This window comes from Papaver somniferum, chromosome 11, assembly GCF_003573695.1.
Source record: "Papaver somniferum cultivar HN1 chromosome 11, ASM357369v1, whole genome shotgun sequence".
NCBI lineage: Eukaryota > Viridiplantae > Streptophyta > Magnoliopsida > Ranunculales > Papaveraceae > Papaver > Papaver somniferum.
The window spans coordinates 137,547,572-137,569,646 of NC_039368.1; the positions used below are offsets into that span (position 1 = coordinate 137,547,572).

At 36.4% G+C, this 22,075-nt stretch overlaps 1 long non-coding RNA gene across 1 annotated transcript; it reads right to left on the reverse strand.

Annotated features, from left to right (window-relative positions):
- Nucleotides 1–781: 781 nt before the first annotated feature.
- LOC113322092 lies at nucleotides 782–1,356 on the reverse strand. Its single transcript, XR_003346955.1, has 3 exons — nucleotides 1,232–1,356; nucleotides 1,051–1,143; nucleotides 782–886 (listed from the first exon to the last, which is right to left on the reverse strand). It is a non-coding gene; the product is annotated as an uncharacterized LOC113322092 (long non-coding RNA).
- Between the last annotated feature and the right edge of the window lie 20,719 nt (nucleotides 1,357–22,075).

Consider the following 22,075-nt stretch of genomic DNA (forward strand, 5'->3'; position numbering starts at 1 on the left):
GCGTTGTAGTACCCCTACGACAACTCCATTTCATGCATTGTGGAACGAGGGTATTGTAGAAAGTCCAAGTTTTTCTATAATGGTTGACAAGTGTTGTAAAGGGTGATGTGATTCATGGTTCGACAATAGTTTGTCAATGTTGTGATTCTCTTTCGATTTTTTTTTGATAACCTAACACAACTCTTGCTTGTATTGTAGAACAATCGTGGACAACATAAGTAGCATATCGTAGAAATTTTTAACACAACATTTATTAGTATTGTGAATATTACAGTTAGTACACTTGTTAGCATTGTAGAAGTACCTTGATACAACTATACTATGTGTAGTAGGACTATCTTGGACAACACATAGTTATGATTGTAAATAAACTACTTTACAATACTTGTGAATAAGATCAAACCCATATTTCAGAATATATATTTCACTTTTGTCACTATTATTTGTGAAATGTAAAGAAACAACTAGATTAAACTGAAATGTAAATAAACAATTGGATTAAACTGAAAGACTCATTCAAATTAAACCAAACCCAGAATTAAAGCATTCACATACCAATGTGATATATACAAGACATACAAAAAGTGGCAGTGATATGTTTGTTACCAAAAGTTAAGTCTCCAAAAAGATCACAAAAGATTAAGAAGTCTATTGGTAGATTATTCTATCTTTGGGTCATGTGATAAAATTTGAAACATCATCATGAACAGTTCTGACTTCTAAAGTAGCTTGGTAGACAAGAGCATCATCCACATAACAAACCTTCACACAGACAGTGTAGGCTCCAAGACCGATTGGTTTTCCATGTATCTGCTTACTTGGATCTGTTTCAGCAATTTCAGCCTCTGCAACCACCTCGTCCTCCTTGTACCAGCTTAACAACTTGCTGCCAAATAAATGTATCAATACATGAGTCATCAAGAATAGCATAACAACATGGTATTATCTCAAAATATTTCTAAGATAAAACTTTGTAGAGAACTTCAAACAATTATATTTTTAACGATGCAATAGCTTTCACATGGTGAATATCAAGACTGTAGAACATACCAATTTCACCTCCAATCGGGCGTAACCTTCTCGACTTATGGTATGTGGGGTGGTGTGTTTTGAACGATTTTCTTGCATTTTTATTCTTCTGACCTGAATAGAAAAGTAAAAAAATCATTTGACAGACTTTAAAGTTTTTAATACAAATATATAGGCATTCTATATAATAGAAATTACTTACTCTGAATTCAATAGAGTCTACATGTTTCACAAACTCTTCCCACTCCCTAACTGTCATGGTCCTGGGCATTAACTTCTCCAGCCGTTTCTTTTGTTCTTCCCCTTGTAGCCGATCCAAAGCGTCGAGTAAAAAACCAGCTTTCCTTGACCTTGCTTCTCTAAGATAAGTTGCACAGATGGATCACCAATCGGTTGTTCATTAGCGTTGAAGGAAATTGTTCTTTTCGGATCAGCAGAATCTAAGCCTGTACAATCAGAAAGACTGATAAAGGTAATACTAACAATGTTGAAGTGCTTCAAGTAACGCCGCAATGAGTCAATCCTTAGTACTGGCACGTTCACCTTCTGGTAATATAAGAACTATCAATATATTATTATCGTAAAGATCGATTTAGGTGCAAGAGAATGAACTATCAGGTGTGCCGAATTCTTACTGGTTGAGGTTGATGTTTGTCAACATTAAATTGAGAGTGAGAGTTATCTCTGTAACTCATCTTGCAGGTAGGTCTTTGCGTGGAAAGTGACGGAGGCTTTGGCAGTCGAACTCTAGGTCCTCTTTGTTTTTTATGGAACATCATAGAACCAGCTGTATCAAAAATTGAACAAAGACTATCAAAACAGGTTCAACTTGTCAATGAAGAGAAATTGTCATACAGCATATATGAGTAAGTAGTTAAGTTTGCGACGTAGAAAATTCATCATCTCTAGTTCTCTGTGTCAGTGCTGCAACATGAGTTTTCAAACCCGTAAAACCAAACATTCATCTAACCCATTTCAATGAACTTCAACAGCAGCAACACAATTGATTCTCATATGATTCTTCCTGATAGCATCACCAGTTACTCAACCTCAGACATCACCATCTAATGCAATTTCAACTTCAGCTACACCTCTGCAACCTCCAACTCAACTGCAACCCGACATTTCAATCTTAAACTTCCTGTGTAGCAATCAAAGTCACCACTATCAAATTCATATAAAAACCCTGTGTATTCCTTCCACGACATCCTTCACAAAGACCTACAACATACAATTGAAATTCAAAAATTTTTTTATCAATTAACAGCAATCGATCCAAACGCATAAACCATGTAAAATACATGGTTTTTGTACAAGAAATCAACAGCGAAAATGTGAAGTTACTGAAAATTACCCGATATTCATCAGCACCAACATTTCTTCGGATTCAAACAAAGTCCCAACATCAACCATTCCATCTAACCAGCAACACCAACTCAAAATCAGGTTCGAGATTCTGCCAAGCTTGAGCTTCAATTCCTCATCTGCAATTTGAATTTCACCAATATCCTAATTTCTTCATCATAATAACCACCACCATCATATCTTGATTTCTCATCAGTTCAATCTTCTCAAACCCCTAAAATCCAGTGAACCCATCTCTGTAAGTTCAATCCCCACCTTCATTCTCCCACTTATCCATTAATTCAGCAACAGAAGCTTCATTTCTTCGACCTAGTCTTCTCGGCAAAGCAAACTTCGTACATCTGTTGTTTCTTTCTTGACTTGGCCTCAGAGGTCTCTCTAAACCGAACAAGCACATCCTAGATTTCATTTAAGTGAAGAAATCGAAGAAGAATGATACGTTAATGACAGAGATTTAATATCTAGATTCACCACACCACTAGGTTTTTCTTCATTTTTTCCGGCTAGAAGCTGTATTTTAAATCTTTAAATTGAGATTCAGGGTCGATTAGAGTTTCAGAAAACGGTTTTGGGGGTAAGAAATTTAGAATGAATTGAGTAAGAAACTGGAGATTTAGGGTTATGAAATTGGATTTTCTGAGAGTGATTTATCCTTAGAAGATGAAAGTTTAGAGTGGGGAAAGAGGAGAAATTAGGGTTTGCAGAGAGAGACGCAGGTAAGAGGCGTAGAATGAGTAGAGGTTTTCTCTCCCTTATTTAGTTTAAATAACTCAAAAATACTCTGGACCGTAGATAAGGAGGTCATACGGATTGCATAAATTATGGGACGGTGTAGATTAATTTTAAGATGCTCATACGGATTGAGAAACTTGTGTGTTTCTCTTTGTGCTAGTTTAAACTCGTGTATTCGGTTTAATTATCAACTTTCGATATGCATAAAAATCGAAAAAAAATATTAATAAATTTAGGACATTGTTATCGACATTCTGATATAAAAAATCCAAAAAATATATAAGAATGAAGCTGAAAACTAAGAAGTGAATTTGATAATTGGTGTGTTTCTTTGTGTTTTTGTGCTTTCTCTTTGTGCTTCCGGTTTGAATTTCGACTAGTTACATAGGTCATGAAGTAATTTCGACTAGTCATATAGGTCATGAAGTAGCTTTAGTTCACATTAGTAGCATGATACATCATCGAAATTGATGAATATTAAGCTTAGTGTCGATTCGAACTTCAAATGTGGTATAACAACATACAAACTATGAACCAAGAAGCTCTGAGAGGGTTCTGACTTCAAACTTAGCATGATACATCATCAAAATCGATAAGTATAAAGCTCAATGTCGATTCGAGCTTCAAACTTGGTATAATGGCATACAATCTATGAACCAAGAAGCTTTGAGAGGGTTCTGACTTCAAACTTAGCATGATACATCATCGAAATTGATGAATATGAAGCTTAGTGTCGATTCAAACTTCAAATGTTGTATAACAACATACAAACTATGAACCAAGAAACTCTGAGAGGGTCCTGACTTCAAACTTAGCATGATACATCATCAAAATCGATAAGTATGAAGCTCAATGTCGATTCGAGCTTCAAACTTGGTATAATGGCATACAATCTATGAACCAAGAAGCTTTGAGAGGGTTCTGACTTCAAACTTAGCATTGATACATCATCAAAATCGATAAGTATGAAGATCAATGTCGATTCGAACTTCAAACTTGGTATAATGGCATACAATCTATGAACCAAGAAGCTCTGAGAGGGTTATGACTTCAAACTTAGAATGATACATCATCGAAATTGACTAATCTAAGTCATAAACTTGGTAAGAACTAAGAAACCATCCATTTACAGGTAAGATTCCTTCGAAATATTCTACGAAACCTTAAACAAACCTTATTTCTGCATATTATATGCATACCAGGCTCCAAGATCCAAACCTGGCCGCGAGTTGACTACTCTAAGTCATAAACTTGGTAAGAACGAAGAAACCATCCATTTACAGGTAAGATTCCTTCGAAATATTCTACGAAACCTTAAACAAATCCTATTTCTGCATATTGTATGCATACCATGCTCCGAGACCGAAACCTGGCCGCGAGTTGACTACTCTAAGTCAGAAACTTGGTAAGAACGACGAATCCATCCATTTATAGGTAAGAGTCCTTCGAGATATTCTACGAAACCTTAAACAAACCCTATTTCTGCATATTGTATGCATACCAGGTAAGATTTATTTGGAATAATCTACGAAACCCGAGTTTTTCGTTCGGATGAACTGGATAAAAAATATATCAGAATTGAACATCCTAGGTTCAAAGATTACAAGAGTTAAAATGACCATATTAACCTTACTAGAAATAAAGGTAATAAATATTATGGAGATTGTGAAATTACTAAACTATCCTTATCTGAAATAAGTAAAGTAAATATTACAGATAGTGAAAATGATCATATTACGCTTCATGGAAATTTGTGCAATAAATATTATGGAGATTGTGAAAATGACCTGACTACCCTTATCGAAAAAAAGTAAAGTAAATATTACTGCTTGTGAAAATGACCATATTACCCTTCTTGGAAATTAATGCAATAAATATTATGAAGACTATGAAAATGACCAGACCACCCTTATCGGAAAATAAGTAAACTAAATATTATAAATTTTTAAAATCACCATATAACCCTTACTAGAAATAAAGGTAATAAATATTATGGAGACTGTGAAAATTACCAGACTATCCTTATCTGAAATGAGTAAAGTAAATATTACAGATAGTGAAAAATGTACATCATCAAAATCGATAAGTATGAAGCTCAATGTCGATTCGAATTTCAAACTTGGTATAATAGCATACAAAATATGAAGCAAGAAGCTCTGAGAGGGTTCTGACTTCAAACTTAGCATGATACATCATCGAAATTGACTACTTTAAGTCAGAAACTTGGTAAGAATGACGAATCCATCCATTTACAGGTAAGATTCCTTCGAAATATTCTACGAAACCTTAAACAAACTTATTTCTTCATACTGTATGCAAATCAGGCTCAGAGATCGAAACCTGGCCGCGAGTTGACTACTATAAGTCAGAAACTTGGTAAGAACGAATAAACCATCCATTTACAGGTAAGATTCCTTCGAATATTCTACGAAACCTTTAACAAACCTTATTTCTGCATATTGTATACATACCAGGATCAGAGATCGAAACTCGGCCACGAGTTGACTACTCTAAGTCAGAAACTTGGTAAGAACGACGAATCCATCTATTTATAGGTAAGATTTCTTCAAGATATTCTACGAAACCTTAAAAAAAACCCTATTTCTGCATATTGTATGCGTACCAGGATCCGAGATCGAAACCTGGTCGTGAGTTGACTACTCTAAGTCAAAAACTTGGTAAGAACGACGAATTCATCCATTTACAGGTAAGATTCCTTCGAAATTTTTTACGAAACCTTTAAAAATACCTATTTCTGCATATTATATGCGTACCAGTCTCAAAGATCGAAACCTGGTCGCGAGTTGACTACTATAAGTCAGAAACTTGGTAAGAACGACGAATTCTTCCATTTACAGGTAAGATTCCTTCGAGATATTCTACGAAACATTAAAAAAATCTTATTTCTGCATATTGTATGCGTACCCGGATCCAAGATCGAAACCTGACCGTCGAATCCCCCAAACCTCATTTTTTCCCACATTCTATATTTTAACTTCAACAACACTTATAAGTGTTGTTATACGTTTCTATTAAAAAAAAAAAACCTAAACTTGTGAACTGTAAGGTTGGTTGATGAGCTAGACATCCATGCATTAGGTTCATGTTCGAATCTCCTCTCTAACGTATTTTTCATTATCATATTTTTGTGTTCTTCAACAACACTTGTGAGAATTGTGATAGTCTAAGTCACTATACTTATGAAACAAAGTTGTTATACCTAAATGTCGTCACAACAGTTTTGCTAAAGGAGTTGTCGTTTGTTTTCTTAGCGCAACCCCTTGTTCCTAAGGGTTGGTAGTGATGATATACGACAACTCTTCCTTTGAAACCAGTTGTAAAACATAGGACTTTCTACGATGTATAGCGAAGTGTTGTAAATATCCAGTTGTAGATGTATATTTTTCACGTAGTGTTTGCACTGAACTGAAATCGAATATATGATTCTAATTAAGTGGTTGTGTTCTCAATTGATGGGTCATGCTTAGGTTAAGTCTTTTGATGGTCCATGCTTTTGATTTACAACTATTGTTTTGAGAATCTACTTGTCTAGGCAAAAATATTAGAATCACTTTAAACGTAAAGAGTTGCATAAATATTGACTAGATTAAATCATATAAAAATTGGAGATTGGTGAATCCTGAGTCTCAGTGCTTTTTATAATCTTGAATACAATTTCTTTTTAAGTTTTCTATTTTAATTTGAGTCTAAAATCGAGTCTACATAATCCGAGTTGAACGAACTTTACTACCACTTAAAAACTACATCACTTAACACCAAGTTAATTGGTCCAAAAGGGTTATTGGTTTTTTAGAACGCCCGATTGGGGATACTTCTATTTATTCGGGGATATAAATTAATTTCCCCAATCAATAGTGTCTCCTAAGAAGTGTTTTTGGGGGTAAAAATATTAAAATACCCTTCCCTCAAAATAATCAAAAAACTTAAAATCAAAAAGAAAATCATATCCCCATTTCCATCTTCACTTCTTATTAATCTCTTTTAGGGTTAGGGATTTGAAAAGTAAATATTCTCCACTCCCTTTTAAATTCCAAAATTTTCCCACTCCTTTTTAAATTCTCTTCTCCTTCTCCGCCGGCTTCTCACTTTGAAAACGATTATTTTTTTTTTGCATTCAGAAGTAATGAAGACCATGCATGTAGTGATGAAGACCATGCCGGAAGTGATGAAGACCATGTCGGAAGTGATGAAGACATGCCGGAAGTGATGAATACCATGCCGGTATAGATGAAGATCATGCCGATAGTGATGAAGACCATGCCGGAATTGATGAAGACCACGCCAGCAGTGATGAAGACCATGCCAGAATTGATGAAGACCATGCCGAAAAATGGTGTCGGCATGCTTGGTAACTAACATTCAATGTTGTAACTAAATGTCGGCATGCTCGATATAAATCTATCAATACCGGTAGTCAAGAGAAAAAAAATTCTGTTTTCTGGATACTTTACATCATGTGCGGACAAAGAAATTTAAGCAACATACTATGCCGTTAGTAATTTCGGCATGCTCGAGAATTAACTGACTGTGTCGGCAGTGGACTTTTCAAAACCAGAAAAAATTCAAAATGAAATAGGTTTTGAATTTTCAGGTCGAACACAGCCGGATAGTGGCATACATTTATGAAAATTGTCAACAAATGCCGCCATGGTTTTTTCGGTTGAATACAATGCCGGCTTCCTTTCAAAATGGGGGATATTGTTGCCGGCATGGATGTAGTATGAATACAATGCCGGAAGTGATGTTGCCGGCATTGTATTCATACTACGTCCATGCCGGCACCGAGCTATTTCATCTGCAACAATGGTGGATTCAAAGAAAATAAATCAAATTTTCAACACATTGGCACCTTTACCTGAGTATTGGGAGTGCTTGTACAATCATCCTCCATTTTACGAAAAAACAATTCCTCTCAATTATTTTCCCTCCTTCTACTCTCACCCCACTCACCCAAATACAACTAAAAATACACTAATCATTTATCAAATAATCTTATGAATTTACTAATTATAATTAAGCACTAAACCTGATTAGTGAGGAGTAGATTAGGTATTAGGTAAAATAGTTAGATAAGGGGTGACCCTTATTTGATATTTGGATCTAGTTTTTGCCTTTTTCCTCTAGCCCCCAATTAGTTCAACTATCCCCAATCGCGCATTCTTTTTTTACTAAATGGAAACATTTTAACAATGAAAATATATGAATTAACAGTGGAGACGGATGTAGTACAGTAATAAAATTACAGTGTGATAATACCAATGACCTGAGTTCGAAACTCGTTAACACCAACTCTTTACTGATTAAAAAACAGAATTTTTCCAACGATTATTGAACTTTTAATCCACTTTAATTTATTTTTATTTTTCTTCAAAAGAGGATGTACCAAATTAATACCATTTGAGATTTTAGATTACAAGTCTGGATAGAGATTGATGGATAACAAAGAAAAACGCTACAATCAGTATAATAATGGCGGCTTAAGAGCAAGCACTATGGTGGCAACATTTTTATTTTTAAACTCCCTCCATTTCTAAATAATGGGCAGGTTTCCTTTTTTGGATATGTCAAAAAAATAGACTGATTTCTTTAAATGGAATGTTAAATATTGTGACTTTACTATTTTACCCATTACTGTCTTCTCTAACGTGGTCTCACGAAAACTGAAGTTATCTTTCCTCTTTAATATGGAAACATCATTCCACTATTTTTTTTGCCACGTATTAAATTTTGTAAGAAATACTATTTAGTCCTAAAAATAATATATTAGAGTTCATTTGGTCTAGTTGAGTTAGTCCACTGTCTGTCTGGTTCTTTTCTAAAATATATATTAATATTTGGTCTTAAAAGTTATTGTTTGGTTTTAGGGTGGACATTACCCACCCTATTGGTGGACCATATATATACTAAGGCTAAGTCTCATGCGCTAGATTCTAGCTGTTAGATTGGCCATCCACATCAGATAGGACAACCACCTAAATCCTACGAGATGGCTAATCTAACAGATAGTCGCTGGATGGAACAGCGCCCGGCGTTGAACCAAACAGCGCTCAAAAATTTACGCCAAAAAACATAAAAATGTATAGGAGATATTATTGCACAGATGGTACAAAAAAATTATAAGAAAAAAAAAACATAAAATTCCGCAATCCACCCCACCCCTACACGTTTCATCATTTCTCTCCATCCAACGATTTTTTTTCCTCTCATCAGAGGACATGACATGCATTAATTGACAAGACATGACACTTCTTTATCTGTATAGGAGAAAAAAAAAGTGACGGGATAGAGGAGAGTAGGGGTGCACATATGACATACCCTACCCATACCCGCCAACCCTATCCTACCCGCCAGTTTTTTAACCGTATCCTATCCTATCCACTATTTGGCGGGTAGGGTGGCGGGTAAAGATTTTCTTAACCGCCAGTAAACGGGTAGGGTGGCGGATATAGGACATATCCTACCCACCCTAACTAGAAGTGCACATACCCTACTCCTACCCGCCAACCCTACCCTACCCGCCAGTTTTTTAACCGTATCCTACCCTATCCATTATTTGGCGGGTAGGGTGGCGGGTAATGATTTTCTTAACCGCCGGTAAACGGGTAGGGTGGCGGGTATAGGCCATATCCTACCCACCCTACCTGTTGTGCAGCCCTAGAGGAGAGAGGAGAAATGAAGTGACATCACAAATTTTATACTAGGTGAAAAATGTTGACGCCATATGGTTCAGCGATTCTGCGCGGATCCCTAAGAATATTCTTCCAGCGCTGAACCGTTCGGCGTAATTTTTACTTTTTGAGCGCCGAATCATTCAGCGTTTCAATCTCGCTGATAGTTGGACTGCGAGCAAATGATAGGAGAGAGAAGTAGCCAGATAGAGTGTTAACTTTTTTTCCACACTTTTTTCATGATTTGCAACACTTTTTGGCCAATCTAGCCAGGCTAACCCCTATGGGCTAGATATCTAGCTGCTAGATTGGCCATCCAAGTCAGCCTGGGCAACCTCCTAAGTCCCATGGTATTGCTAATCTAGCAGCGAAACGCTGAATAAAACAGCGCTAAACGCCGAATGGTTCGGCGCTACGTAATTTTATTTTTTAAAAAATTAATCATTATCTCTCTCTCCACCCTTTTCCTCTCTCTCTCCAATTTTTTCCTCTCTCTCCCTTTTTTTCCTCCCTCCATCGCGTTCTCTATCTTTTTTCCCTCTCTCTTTCCCTCTTTTTCTTCTCTCTCCATCACATTCTCTCTCAAAAATTAGTAAAATGTATAGAGCGCCGAATGGTTCGGCGTTTATGTCACTTTTTGAGCGCCGAACGGTTCAGCGTTTCAATCTCGCTGATAGTTGGACTGCGAGCACTTGCTAGGTGAGAGAACTATCAACTATCACTGTTAACTTTTTTCCAACACTTTTTTCTTGATTTGCAACACTTTTTGGCCAATCTAGCACTCCAATCTAGCCTATAGGGGTTAGCCTAAGAGAGATGGGAATCATTTCAGAATTTGTTTTCTCTCTTTTTTTTTTCTTTTTTAAATCTACTTTCTCTCTGTTTTTTCTTGTTCTTCTTCTTCTTCTTTTTTTCTGAGGAAGTAGAAGATGATGAAGGCGATGACGATGAAGACGACGACAATGATGATAATGTTGATGACGATGAAGAGGATGAATATTTTTACATTTTTGTTGTTGCTATTGTTGTTGTTGTGGTTGAAGATGATAAAGATTTTATTTTATTTTTTCTTTTCTTTTGTTGTTGTTGTTGTTGAAGATAATGAAGACGATGAAGAGGATGAAGATTTACGTTTTTCTGATATTTCTTCTTCGATTTCAAATGAACTTTCAATTTTGATGGATTTTTGTTGCATGTTCATGTTAAAGAATGAACTATGTTTTTAGATCTTGAATTATTAGGTGTTCATTCGATAGAATGAACTCTGTTATAGGTTTGAATTAAGTTTTTTTAGATAGGTGTTCATTTTGACGAATGAACTCTGGTTTTTGTTAATAATAACGAACTTTTATTGGGTGTTCATTTTGATGAACGAACTCTGATTTTTGTTCATAATAATATGAACTTTTATTGGGTGTTCATTTGAAAAAAAGAACTCTGATTTAATAATGAGCTTTGATTGGGTGTTCATTTGAAAGAATGAACTCTGATTTTTGTTCATAAAATTGAACTTGATTGGTTGTTCATTTTGACGAATGAAATCTGATTTTTGTTCATAATAATGAACTTTGACTGGGTGTTCATTTGAAAGAATGAACTCTGATTTTTGTTCATAATAATAAAATTTGACCGGGTGTTCATTTTGACGACTGAATACTGTTTTTTTAAGAATGAGCTATGTTTGTTCATATTAATGAATTTTTTGTTGTGTGTTCATTTTTAAGAATGAGCTCGAATCTACAGAAAGCATTACCAAACACCTGATAGTTTATCAAACAGAATGACCTCCTATAAGCAAAAAAAAATGAATTTAGAGTTCATCAGAGAGCATGAACTCAAATAATTATCGAAATAGAAAAGTTACGAAAATTAATGCTAAAATAGTACGAAAGGGTATTTTTGTCCATTTTGTATTCTCAAATAATTATGAACCAAACAGGAAATGCATTTTCCCAAAGGACCAAATAGACTTGGGACCACCTAAAAAATGACCAAACGATTATTTCCCCTTAAATTTTACATGTTACAACTTAATTAGGTTTGTCGCCTCCTCTCACCATTTTTTGTTTATCTCAGATCGCCACCACCGTAACCATTTAAAATAAGTGCTTAAGCTAACCAAACAAACCTTTATAACCATTCTACATAGCACATAAAATTTAAAACTTGTTTGATTTTTCATTTTGACTTTTGGCTTTTCATTATAACTTAAATCTTTTGGGCTATGATTAATAAAGGGGGATATATTTAAGAGAAGTCAAAAAGAAAAGCAAAGCCAAAAGAACTACAATGGATGGACAGAGCCGGGCCTGAGGGTGTGCAGGAGGTGCATCGCACAGGGCCCATCTCAGGCCAAGGCCTTTCTTTAAGCACAAAAATGAAACCCAGTCGTGACATATTTATAATTTATCTCTCACGTACGTGTTCACTTAGGTGTTCTTTCTTTTCTTATTTCTTCGTTCCAATCTAAAGGAAATTTTTTTTAAAAAAATTCCCAAACTTTTCTCAAACAAAACCTAACGAAGACAACCCCCACTTTTCTTAAACTGTTTTTGCTTACTACCATGGTCCAACAAAGACTCAATGGGCTGGCTATGATATCAATTGAGCATAGTCTTCTTGACGACATTGATTTCGATTCCTTAATTGATGATTTTGCGAAAGTAATTTCAAGACGGCAAAATTTTCGCAGATGATCTTCTGAATGCTATATATGCATGTCATATTCGAATTTGATATTAATCATCTTAAGTCTTCCATTTTTATTTTTGATTTGTTAACAACTTTAATCTTTATATGTCTTTCAGGTACACAGATTTTGGCTAACTAACTCATAGATGTGAGAACTCGAAGTCATTTGAAAAGATACAGACAGTAAAAACTAGAAAAACTAGTCGACAATTTTTTTTGGACCTTTTTTTATGTGTTGAACTAGACAATATGTATAAAAGCAATGTTTATAATTGTAAAGAAGTTGTTATGTTTATGCTATATATATATATATATTAATCTTCTTAGTTTCATTTTCCCATTATTATTCAAAATCGGGGACAAAAAAATTTGAACGTAAAAAAGTCCTGCGATTAAGTTCGCACAGGGCCCTAATACGCACAAGATCGGTTGTACGGGTGGAAACTGAATATCTATGAGCTAAGGTTGGAGGAGGTAGTAATCTAGGGAGCAGGGAGAGAGATACACAGAAACGATCGATCAAGACATCTTTGTACTGCTAAACAAAGTATGAAGAATTTATTTCGTTAAACAGAATTTTTTTTTTAAAAAGAATAACAAATTGAAAAATGACATATCATGTTATCCACATCCATATATGACAGCCTAGGATATGTGTGTAAGTTAACGTAAGCACGTTGGTTGAATACCTTCGTACATTATAATGTCTAACCTCAACTAGATAGACATATACCTCCTGCTTATAATGTCAGTTTTGCTATAATAAGAGATCGTATCGTATCAAGTATTTTCTTTGACCATATACTGAAATGCTTACATATATGATAATCTTAAAAAAGGAAAATGTCAAAGGTGCTTCACCTATATGGTTTGCACGAACTCACTTTAAACTGTCTCTGCAGATATACAGAATCTTGACAGCCTAAATAATACTCCATCTCCATCCCGCACAAAATACCCAAAATAGGTAAACGAAAAATTTAGATTTGGTTTTGCGAAGTTTATTTCAATGTTTGTTTAGAATTTTTTTATTGTAAATCAGTCCTACTAGACAGACAATAGTGCTGATAATTTTATTTTGTAGTCGGCCCCAACACTTGCATACTCTTGCCTTCAAAGTTCCTACGATTGATGATGAAGCAGAAAAAAAGTTGCATTCTCACTTAAGATATGTCAAGAGAGACTTGATTACGGAAAACAAATTTGGACGTGCACTCATTCATGTTAAAACAAAAAACAAAAAAAACCCTTGAAATGTCCATCTTAAAAAAAGTCGATATCGTCCTCAATGGTGTTTTCGTTAATTGGTGTTTACATTGGATCAGTAATATAAGAACTCAAATCTATGTCCAATCCAAAGAACAGGAGGTATTAAATACAACCAAAAGAGTTCAACGGGGGACCTCTTTGACCTGAACTGTCCCCAAAATATCAGCACGGAAACTAAGCAACTCCTTGCAACTATGTATAATTGGACAAGTGAGGAGTACCTTGGTAGATCCTGTCCTTTCCCGCGCCCATCGTGAAACAATTGTTTCTGGTTTCTCAATGTTGAAGAAACATACTGAACTCCACTTGAGAGCGGGAAAGTCCAACCTTCCACCTAGTGATGCTAATTTCTTATCACAGCACAACAGCACATTCTTTGAATGTCTAGAAACTCTTGTAAACCTTCTGAAGTTTTACCGCAGCAGCATCAAACTGACTTACAGGTTCCAGAGAAAAGAGTATTGTGGCTTTCGTCATTTTGATATTCAGCGGAATTCAAAACAGTGGATGAAGATTACGATTTCTAAAACATATTTTGCTGGGTTCGATAAAGATTTTTATTTTCACAAAATTGGTTAAAAAGACCAAAATCAATATTTTTTGGGTGAAAAAAACATCTAGATTTTAATACTGTTTAAATGGACAAAAATGTCAAAATAGCCAGGATGTAAACAGTTTCATCCTACCCATTTTCAAATACTTTTTCTTATTTTTAATTTACATCAGGATGCATCCAGTTTCATCCTCGCTATTTTTTAAGTTTAAGCCAGGATGAATCCAGTTATATCCTTGCTACTTTTTTGGTGTCCATTTCATCCAGACTAATTTTTACTCGTCCACTAGAACCATGTTTTAAAAATAATTGGACAAATGTCCCATTTCCTTTTTATTTTTTATTTTATTTCTTGTGAAAGAAAATTTAAATTACAAAACCAATGTGCCTAGGAGACACCGAAAAAAAAAAGGTAAAAGCTGTCACGCTCAATAACATGAGCCTAAACAGGAGACACCCCATATGATAGCGAAACTTGAATCGTACGTATGTAGGTGTCTAATGAGCTCTCCCCTCTCTCCTCTCTCCCTACCATGATTTCTCCCTTTTTCCGATCAATACTAGCCGTTTTCTCTTGTCCTCTTCCCTCAACGGCTAGTTCCAACGGTCTTCTCTCGCCGGATTTTCTACCGGAATGTTCAAATTCTTCTCCAAATGCTAAATTCTATCATCTCCTAAGCTCAAATGGCTAATTCAACTTACCTGAGTCAGTGTCACTGCAACTGCATCAATCATTCACACCGCAATTATCACAAAATCACTAAAAAAAAAGAGATGAATCGAATCTCTGAAATCACACACAGCACTCATAACACCCAAATCACCAATTACCCTAGGCTGGAAGCTGGAATTTCCCCTTCCAAGAAGAAGTCTCAACAAAATTTCAACACCAATTTCAATACCAAGGTACAATTCACAGAAACTGACTCAAATAAAGAAAGACTCATAATTTGTTTCAACTACAAGGTGCCTAAAAGATTTCCTCTCCAGCAAATCAAGCATCGACTTTCAAATACTTCATTTTCAGTTCCAAGCACCCTGACACTGAGCTTCCTGATGAAGGCTTTCCCACAAGTAATGAATCTCAGAAGCAAGCTCTCAGCAACAATAACAATAATTTCAACATTCAATTGGTTCTCTTCTCAACTCATGGACATAAATCTCCCTACAGCTGCAGTCTATTTCAATCTACCCAATGCTTTCTGAGGAAATTAGACCACAAGCTTAAATGGGTGAGACTCTTAAATATTTCTTCTCTTCTCTCTGGTAAGTATCTCTCTTTAAGCTCTCCGTATCTCTATTTCTTTGGCCTGATCTTTTATCTAAATGATCTTCATACTCAAAGTCTAAGTGACCTACACCCTCAAAGTCTAAGTGAACTTCAACCTCAAAATTTGAGTGACTTTATTTCAAAATTCATCTGCTACTTCAGACATGTTAGTATTATCAGAATTTCCTATTGGATTATCTGTACTTCTAATCTTGGAAAGCTGTGCACTAACCCCCTATGCTCTAATACTACTAGCATACTCAAAATCCTCATAATAAAACCCAGAAAATCATCTTTAAAATTAAACACCACTTGTCTGCTTAACAACAAAAAAGACTTTTGTACCAAAATAAATATTACCCAAAATGAAAAGTTAGTACACTGCAGTCTAATTAATCCTCACTTCTCTCAAAATTTCACTTTGAATTCTACCTGTTTAGAGAGTTTTTGCATCTCCAGATGCTCTTGTAGCTTTCACTGCAGTTCTTGGTGTAGTGGTTTTTGGCATTGGTGCAGAAAAATTTGGTGCAGGAGAACTAGATGCTGGAACAGGAAAAGGTTCATCTGTTGGAACCTCAGGAGGCTGAGTCACTTCTCCAAGGCCTGCTTTAGCAATTTCGGCAACATCTGCAACCATTTGTCGTATCTCTGGAGCAAGCATAAACAGATTAGGGAAGATTACTGCCTCATTTGGGAGAGGGATGTCATCATTTTCATGGATCTGGTCCTTGATATCCTCAGGAACTGGAGATGCAAAGAAACCTTGTCGTGCTCCTCCACAAACTATCCGCTGATCCCCCACCAAAACAATCCCCTCATTGACTACAAACCTGCCTCGGCGCGGATGAAGTGCATACAACACCCATCCATCCTTGACTCCCATCATCCCTGGTTTTTGCCTTCCTGTTGCATGAGGATGTGCAGTTTTACTCTGCTGACTCTGCAATGCATTCCCAGTTACAACCTGCATTCCACCTCCATCTCCATACCCCTCACCTGTAACAGAAACTCCAAAATCACTACTAAGAGCAACCTTTTGTTCAATCCCCTGCAAACTGCCTTCAAATCTTGCTGGAGGAACTATGATCCCACTAACTGCATCAACCTAGCAGAATGGGGGGAATCAATTTAACCAACATCAGATGCTTTACAGTCAAAAACAACATACTTGTTTACATACATTACTTTAGAACACCAATAATCAACAAAATTCTCCTGAAAATCATAGATTTTTACCTGGTCTTTAGGCAGACTCATCCTAGGCTTCTTGTCAGAAGCTTGCCGATCAACTTCCATCTCACTGGAATCCAATTCGTCATTCATTGCTTGAAATTTTCTCGACATCAAAAAACAAATTTCTTATTTGGGTCTGAATTGGAAAAACTGACTGAGAAACTGAAAGAACTGCTTCATAAATTGTTTATATCCTAGCTGGGAAGAGCAACAGCCTTCTCATCTCATCCATTGAAATCCTCTGGTGATTATAAGATCATTTTTCCTAGAGATGGGCACTACTTGATTTTACAAAGTGGCAAGTCTACTGGCCATTTACAATGGCCTAGTAAAATTATCTCCATCTTATTGGATCATGCGAGGCAGCAACAAACACTTGGCAGTTAGAAATTTTTTTCTAAAACGAGTCGGATCATGGATGAATTTCAATGGTCTATCCATTTGAAAATTGACCCATTCGTAGACCCAACCCACCTCTATGTGATGCTAAAAGATTTTCTGACTCAGCTGATTACACACCATATTTCGACTCAGACGCAAGCTGAGTCGTATGCTTATAGGGATGTTATACCACTCTGTTTGTACGAGCCCATGGTATTTGGGTGGAAGGCACACAATCTCTATAAAGGACCCCCAGAGTCCAATTTTAGTCTAACTTTGTTTGATTTTGTCAAGCAATGCAGATTGCAACAAAGTGAGTCTCAATTTGCAATCACACAAATATTTGGAAAACCTGGTCTACTAAAAGCCAATCTCATTGCTCTTTTGGTCACACTCAGTATACTATTCAAACCGATAATGCCATCACCGGCACAGGTAAGGTCCTCAATTTGTCTCCTTATGCTAACTGTTGTTTCTTTCACAGGACTAGCTACCAAGCACCATTAGCCACTCAAGGGGTCCCCACTTGGCCACGCAAGAACGTTGTACGACACCAACTATCTGTCAAGATAAACATATGTATCTCCACATCAGAAGAAAAAAGTCATAACAAACCTACACAAGATCCTATGAACTCCCACAAACAAATTCTGATAAGCAACAAAAACAAATTCAAAACTTGGAACCCGTGAATCATTTTCAAATGAAAGCCTACACACTCTTCTTCCATATTTCAGACTTATACATTCACTCTCCCCAACTTGGTGAGTGTCACTCAACCCTCTCTCTTCCCTGCAAGATTTTTTTCTGCACTTCTGTGGCCTCTTCTTCTAACACCACACCTCCCAGCATAGATAACATTGTTAACAAGATGAATTCTACACTTAACATCCCTGAGGATATTTTTCCAAAAGTCTTCATCAACTCTGAAAATATCAAAACTAAGCAACCCCTAACTGGAAATGGTGTTTCATTGGAAAACTTTGTAGCAACATCTGTTTTCAAACTACAAAAGTTAGCTCTTTCATCAATTCTTACTGGGAGCTTCAAAGTAGAGTTGAGGTGGAAAACTGGAACAAAAGAAGAAATTATTACATCCTCAGACTTACTCATGAACAAGATTACTCTACCCTGAGAAATGGAGGAACAAGAGGAGTGTTTGATAAACTCATGGTTCTGGTTAGTGTTCCTGTTGGGGGACCTGAATTGATTGATGAAGAACTTTTCTCAAAGGTTATGATCTGGTTGCTTATCAAAAGAATCCCAACTCATATCATCCCAGATCTCCAAGGCATTCTCAGGCCAATTGGAGTCTACCAAACAACCAAGAAAGCCTATGGAAGAGACAGTTTTGAAAAAAAATGTGGAGGTAAAACTTACAATTGATGTTACCAGAGCTCTGAAATTTGGTATTGAAGCCTTTGAAACCACCACTACCTCTCATTGGCTTGAGTTTGCTTATGCTCTCAATGGGATAAAGTTCTGTAAAATCTGCAGAATCTTAGATCACCCAAGTCCCCCTTGTCCTTCCCCTCCAACTCCCTCTCAATCCCATTACAACAATTTCCCAACCCCTCAACCAGCACCTACACCAAGAACCCAGCAACAAAAATTTGTCCAAGCTGGAAAAAACATCATTTACAGGTCTTACTCTGATGCTGATGCTGCTGCTGAATTTGAGATAAAAATGAAAATAGCAAAAAAATCTGGAGCTGGAAAAGGCTATTTCCAAGCTTGCCTCATCTTCAAAGGGGCCTCTCATCTTTAGTGCTCAACCTGAAACACAATTGGATACCCTCCAACCTCACCCATATGTCCTAGCCTGCCAAATTAAAAACAAGAAATTGAAATTAGCTAAGAAGATCATTGAAAACTACAAGAAAAACTATCCAAGGATAAAAACTGCTGCAAGATCCAAAAATGTTAGCACTCATATCATTGAAATACATCAAACTGTGGACCCTGCTAGCATTTTTCCAACCTATCCACCACTAAAACCTTTTCCTTTCAATACTTTGTCAACCTTAGCTCAAATTAAAGCTAGAATGGAAGCTGAGCAATCCAAAAAGAGAAAGGAAACTTGGAAGGAAAAAAAGAATTCCTATGTGTTTACTCAGACCTCCTCTTCATCCCCTCCTGATACCATGTTGGATTCTAAGAGAAAGAAACCTATCCAAACTAATGACGGTATTGAAGAAAATTCTTTTGATTCGGATTGTCTTAAAATATTCAAGGACTAAGGGAGCAAAGCTACTGTGTCTACTGATTCCAACAATAACACTATGATGGCTAATGGTGTCTTGGGATCTACCTCTGCTGATAATATGGTACATTCCTTAAACTCTGTTTACCTATGTTCAACCCTTACTTTAATCCTGTGCTATATTCTCATAATTCAATCCTTTGACCTCATAACTAGAAGACTCTCTTTCAAATATCCTTTAATATATTACTTTTGGCAATTATTTACCACCTTGGCATGGAACTGCCAAGGGCTGGGAACAAAGATGTCAAAAGATATCTAAATGATATGTTGAAAAATCTAAACCCTGACATTATTTTTCTCTCTGAGACTAAACTAAGACAGGAAAAGATCAAAAAGACTATGAATGAGATAAATGTGCACAAATTTTGGTTTTGTTAACCCAGGAGGTGCTAGTGGCACTGCTGGAGGTTTAGCTTTGATATGGAAGAGCAATCTAAACATTAAAATACTAGACTCCTCTCTTAAGCATATCAATGCTATTGTTAAGCCTGTCAGTGGCTCTCCTTGGTTATACACTGGTTACTATGGTAGTCCTTATGATACTGATAGTAAACTCATGTCTTGGAAAAAATTGGAACACACTGCTGCCATCAATAACTTACCCTGGATGGTTATTGGAGATTTTAACATTATTCTCTATGATAATGAAAAATTTAGTGTTCATCCTATAGATACCAATGAAGCTAATATATTTAGCAACAAAATTCTTGAGCTGGACCTGGTGGACTTGGGCTCCACTGGCTTCCCTTTTACTTGGTCAAACAAAAGAGATGGTCATAATCTCACTGAACAACGCTTGGATAGAGGGATGGACACTAACAGTTGGCTACTGCTCTACCCAAATACCACAATCACTAATATGCTTGCTATTGGCTCTGATTATCACCCTATCCTGCTTAACTCTAACCCATCCTGGCAAACTGGTAAAATCCCCTTTAAGTTCTTTGGTCCTTGGCTTGATCACAAGAACTGCAAGGAAATCATAGATGAATGCTGGAGAAAGAATCTTACTGTTTCTAGTGTTTTTCTTATAGCTAGAAAGCTAAAAGACATAAAGTTACATCTCAGAAAGTGGAATAAGGAAGTCTATGGTAACATTAAACTCAATATTGAAGAATGTAAGCAACACCTCCTCTGTCTTCAATCTAAGTACTTCAGAGCAGACATAACTCAAGCCATCAAAGTTTTTAAATATCACCTCAGAGACTGGCAGGATGTTGAAGAAAATTTTTAGAAGACTAAAAGCAGAGATCAATTCATTAATCTAGGGAACCAAAACGCAAGCTACTTTCACAGAGTTACCAAGTGCACAACCAGAAGAAACAAGATTGATGCCATCCAAGATAGTCAGGGGCACTGGATTACAGATCATCAAGAGATCAAACAATGCTTCACTTAACACTTCACTAAAATGGACACTGCTGAAAACCCTTGCATTAAACCAGAAATTATTAACCTAATCCCCACTAACATCACCCCAACTGACAACAACATGCTTAACAGAATCCCAGACCATACTGAAATTAAAAGCATTCTCTTCAGCATGGCTAAAGATAAAGCTCCAGGACCAGATGGTTTCCCACCAAACTTCTTCCAAGCCAACTGGGATATCATTGGAGAGGATATTGTCAAAATGGTGCTATACTTCTTCATGTCTGGTCACATCCTAAAGGAAATGAATGCAACCTTCATCTGCCTCATCCCCAAAGTTGAAAACCCCACTTCCCCAAGCCAGTTCAGACCCATTAGCCTCTGTAATACCGCTTACAAAATCATTTCCAAGCTTCTAGCCCAAAAGATGAAACCTTTCCTCAATAAAATTATATCCCCATACCAATCTTCTTTCATACCTGGAAAACAAATATCTGACAACATAGCTATACCCCATGAACTTATTCACTCTATGAGATCCAAAAGAGGTGCTAAAGGTGAGAATGAGAGTATGGAAATAAAGATAGATATGGCAAATGCTTTTGACATAGTTTATTGGAACTTCCTCAACACCATCATGACAAACATGGGCTTCAATGAACAATAGTGCACCAAAATTATGCAATGTATTACCACTACTTCATCTGCTGTTCTCATCAATGGCTCTCCAGATTTGTTCTTCAATCCTTCAAGAGTTCTAAGGAAAGGAGATCCCTTATCCCCTACCACATCTTATTTTGCATGGAATATTTATCAAGAACTCTTATTCATGCTGAGGACTTAGGCATCATTACTGGAATAAAAATATGTGGAAGTGCTCCCTCTATTAACCACCTTCTTTTTGCTGATGACTGTGTGGTTTTCTGCAAACCAAACAAAGTAAAAGCTCAAAAACTCATGGATATCCTCAATATCTTTGGATAAACATCTGGTCAACTGATTAACTTCAACAAATCTGGGATATTTTTCACCAAAAACATTGATCCAAGCCTCTTCTCAACCATCAGCAACATCATGGGGGTTCAGATTCTGCAATTGGATGACAAATATCCAGGTTCTCCCCTCTTCACTCACAGAAGGAAAATCAAGTCTTTCAAGCCAGGAGTGGATAAATTAAAACTGAGACTCTCCAGCTAATGTGCCTCTAGATCCTGCTGGTAGGGAAG